The following is a 5,128-nucleotide window of genomic DNA, read 5'->3' on the forward strand; positions in this document are numbered from 1 at the left end:
TAGTAACCATTTCACAAACACCAGAACTCTATTAAATCATTGGTGAGCTTTATCTTAAAAGCAAATATATATGTATTTTTAAACTTCAGTGTAAAATATATCAGTAGCTATATTTAATAAGTTCTGTTTATTTATTTTATTTATTTAGGCTGGAGTGCAGTGGCATGATCTCCACTCACTGCAATCTCCGCCTCGCAGGTTCAAGAGATTCTCGTGTCTGAGCCTCCTAAGTAGCTGGGATTACAGACGCATGCCACCATGCCCACCTAATTTTTGTATTTTTACAAGAGATGGGGTTTTGCTATGTTGCTCAGGCTGGCCTCCAACTTCTGGCCTCGCTGATTCGCCTGCCTCAGCCTCCCTGAGTGCTGGGATTTACAGGTGTGAGCCACTGAGCCCAGCCAGTTCAATTTATTTTTACCTGTGAATCTTATTGACATATGTATGGAAGAGTTTACTCATCATAAATTCAATTAATTGTTGCAGTGTGAACACCATGCAACAGGCAACCAGATTGAGAACTAGAGCATGACCAAAATGTCAGAGTCCACACTTAAACATTGTCTCAGTCTCTATCCTATTGACCTAAAAGGAAACCACTACGCTGGCTTCTGATGTTGCTTTCCATAGATTAGTTCTTTCTATTTATAAACTTTGCTATGTTGGCTTTCTTCACTCAATATTATCTTTGAGAGTGTTGTCTACATTGCATAAAGAAAATAGTTTTTTCATTCTCATACTATAGAATACTTTGTGTGAACATATAGCAATTTCTCTCCCCATTCTACTGCTGATAGATTGAGGTATTTTTGAGGTTTTACTATTATAAATAGCACAGCTCTGAATATTCTTGTATATGCCTTTTAAGCACATATTTACGTATTTCTGTTTAGTATTTTCCTAGACTGAAATTGGTGAGCCATAGGATATTGCTAGGTTCAGCTTTCGTTTTTTCCTTTTACTATTGTGTGGAGAAAGCTCTCTCTAACCATGTTTTTCTCTACTCTCACACCACAAGCATCAACACAGAAGACTTCCATGACTAAATGTCTGGGGGCTTCTCCCCACACTCTGAGCAGTGGACACCAGCTTAGTGTCCTCTAACTCAATTCTGACATCATCTACCTGGAGAGAGTGTCAGATCCCACAGGCTAGTTGCTCAGTCCCCAATATTGTCCTTCACAACCCCAAGCAACAGTTACAAGTCTGGGCCTCCGAAATTTCTGATTAACTGGTTTCAAGTTGGATTTCCCATGACTTTGGGTTTAGTTAATTTGCTGGAGTGGCAAAGTCAACCTCTTTGTAGATTTGAATTTAAACTGGGTCTTCTGTAGGCAGCATATAGTTGTATGTTGTCCTTAGTTTATTTTGACAATCTTTGACTTAATTAGATAATTTATTGAATGTATGTTTAATGGTATTATTGATATCACTGGATTGATATTTTCCATTTAAGTTTTTTGTTTTCTATATGTCTTTTTAAAATCATTTTTGGAGACAAAGTCTCTGTCCTATGGGTGGAAGCTGGGTGGATGAAATAAACCCCAAACGTTTAGCCATATTCATGAGGAATTTAGCCTCTTCAACTTGGAGTTAGAAGAGATAAGAAATGCTGGGGGCTTACTGCTCCAAGTGAGATATAGTTAACCCTGACTGGCAACTAAAGGGGAAGAATGCTCTGTTTTGTGGGCCACATCTTCCCATAACGAAGCTTGTATCAAACTGAGTTGAAAGTGGGAAGGTAGAGATCATGCTATGGCTAAAATACCACAGGTTCTTGATTTTTTTTAAACCATGTTTTAGTAGATTTTCATTAATACATGTTTTACAATTTGTCCTATTCCCTTAGAACAATGCCAAATATATTAAATTGTGGGGGTTAGGGTTTCATTTGCGTTTTTTTATAGTTTTCATCAGCTTTCTTGTTTCTCTGAGAAGTAAGTCTACATAGCTCCTCATACTATTTTCCCAGAAGTGGAGCCACTTGTATTTTTTTAAGGCCACTTTTTATTGTTATAGAATTCTATGTTTTTTTTTTTTTTTTTTTTTTTTTTTTTTTTTTTTTTTTTTTTTTTTAGCACTTTAAATATGCTTAACAGTTTTGAGTGTAGACTCCTGGTTCATTGTTGTACCTTCTCTCCATTATCTTGAGCCCTCAGTTTCTGCCTACTTTAGCTGTACTCCTAAGCATCCAAAAATACTTTTAAAAATATATTCAGCTTTTTTAGTTGTTCTCAATAGAGTTTTGGTCTCTTCCAAACTGCTTCATCATATGCAGGACTTTTAAATTAATATACTTAAAGCTGGAGTCTGGTGAAGTGACCAAAATTTTTTAAAAATATAAATATCGAAAAATTAACAGTAAAGCTAAAGGTATTTTTAAAATGACTCAATAATGGCTGATTTAGGTATTTTCTAAATGAATATTAAGTAAAGCTTCAGGAAATTGAGAAATGTAACTTTCTGTTTTACAAATAGCCCTTTTCTGTTCCTCCCCAGTACCAGATTGAATAAATTTTGATGGTCTCTATGGCACGAACAGTTTATGGAGTGAACACTTAAATGAAGAAGGAATTGTCTCTGACTCCTGATATGGTATAAACACCTGTCTAAATCATCCTGACAGACTTCAGGTCCTCTTATCTTTAACTCAAGCGTTAAAATAATGATTAAATTCTTTATCATATATAAATAACAAATCTTCCTGACAAAGCAAAAATAAGGGAACTAAATAAGAGCTTAAAATTTTAAGATACTATGAAAAACAGCCATCACAATTTTACTCTCTAAGTGTCAACAACTGACATCCAGCAATTGTTTTATAACTTAAAATATTTAAAAGAAATTATTTATATGCCTATTTTTTATAGTCATTGAATCTACTCAAAATATTTAGCTCTATTTAGTGATTTAGTGTTCAGTGCTATTTAGAAGAAATGAAAACAGTAAAGAGAACTTACTTACAATAAAAAGACCCAGTCAACATAAATTTAACTTAAAACACAGTTTGACTTTTTATTCTAGGAGGTCAGCTAGCATGTAAGTTTCTATGTTATAATTAAGGATAATAAAGATTTCCCGATCCTAAATTCTAACTTCTCTGATCATCTCTAACTTAACTCGTAATTAAAAAGATCACAAAATAAAGAAGTTGATGTCTCTATTTACTTGCTAATCAATTGTTTATTTGTTCACAAATTCATTATTTTTCCAAAATGCTGATCTAATTTTCAGTCTTGATTACATGGAGAACCAAATTAGAGGGTTTGTTTTTTTCTTCAATTCTTATGTTACATTGTATGTACAATGTACAAAGGATGAACAAAAATATACAGAAAACCTGTCCATCTTTGGGTGAGATTTCTTTGCCAGGTTTAAGTATTTGTCAAAACAAAATCTGCTTAACGTATCAAACTTGTCTATTATTCTTACCGTAAAATGTGGAATGAAAAGGGCTTAATAGATGCAAGTAAAATAATCATAGCTAATATTTACTCACTGCTTATTATTTTCATTGTGTTAACATGCTTTGTGTACCTTGTCTTCTTTAGCTGTCACCCCAACCCTATGCAGTGTTTTATTTTTATCTGTATATTACAGACTGGATAAAAAAATCAACCTAGAGAGGTTAGAGAAATTGCCTAATGTCATGTGGCTTTTAAATAAGTAAATCAAAACTCTTATTCGCATAATTTGACTTCAAAGCTGGTATACATAAACAGCCAATAATTCTACCATCATTTTTTCTTTAATTTTTAAAAATTGTTTAGTTTTCTTCACTTCATTTTTGAAGGAATAGATTCATGTGCTATTTAAAATATGTAATTTATGCATATTATCAACATTTTTTAAAGTCTGTAGTTTCTCTTGTTTGTATTTTGAGAGCTTAGTAGAATCAGAAATTGTATAATAACTGAATCCATATAAAACAATTTAGCAAATTGGAAATCCAATTGGTATTTTCAAACTATTCTACAAATTAAACTAATAAAATGGATTAGATACTAACCTATTGGTCTGGTTGAGATAGTAAGATTATCTAGATCACAAACCATCTGCACAATTGTTCTATTTATTTTGTTTGCTCTAGAAAAGTGAATCACATTGACCGTGGAGGAAGTGAATCAGTTCTATCATGGCATCTAATCTACTGTGCAGCTTCAGAAACTGACCCTTGTCTATAAATTGTAGAAAGTTCGAAATGATAGTAAGGAAAAATATATTTGGATTCCAAATAAACTACCGATCTTTGTAGGTATCTGCATAAATCACTGCTTCTTGAGCGACTCCTCTCCTACTCTTTTAACTAGGTATCCAAAGTTGTTGCATAAACTATGAATTATTTTAAATAACAGTAAGAATGCTTAATCACAAACACTTGCTTATCTTCATGAAATCCGAAATGAAAGCAGTAATAATGTCAATCACTTATATATGCATGTAGATAAGACAGTATACAAGGTCAATGCTGAAAAGCAGGATTTCTTTTTTTGTTTTTTTGCCTCTTCCAAATTCTTAAACCGTTACTCATTGGAGCTTTCAATGCATCTCATACAATGAATATTTCTTAGTCTCTGAACCCAGTAAAATTTACCTATATGGTACCCACATTTTTGCAAACATTTTCTGTAAACTCTCTGTTAATATCTTGGCTGGGTGCGGTGGCTCACGCCTGTAATCCCAGCACTTTCGGAGACCAAGGTGGGTGGATCACCTGTCAGGAGTTGGAGACCAACTTGGCCAACATGGTGAATCTCTGTCTCTATTAAAAATACAAAAATTAGCCAGGCATGGTGGCGTGCGCCTGTAATCAATCCCAGCGACTGGGGAGGCTGAGGCAGGAGAATCCCTCAAACCCAGGAGACAGAGGTTGCAGTGAGGGAGATCGTGCGCCACTGTACTCCAGCCTGGGTGACACAGCAAGACTCCATGTCAAAAAAAAAAAAAAATCTTGTTTGACAACTGTTCACCAGTTACCATATTTTATGCATTTAAATATAATGGGATAAACTATCACTTCTTAAGCAGGTGCTGTGCACCAAATCTTTCTTTCTTTCTTTTTTTTTTTTTTGAGACAGAGTCTCGCTCTTTCGCCCAGGCTGGAGTGCAGTGGCGCTTTCTTGGCTCA

Source organism: Hylobates moloch, unplaced genomic scaffold (assembly GCF_009828535.3).
Source record: "Hylobates moloch isolate HMO894 unplaced genomic scaffold, HMol_V3 SCAFFOLD_6, whole genome shotgun sequence".
In the NCBI taxonomy this organism is placed as follows: domain Eukaryota; kingdom Metazoa; phylum Chordata; class Mammalia; order Primates; family Hylobatidae; genus Hylobates; species Hylobates moloch.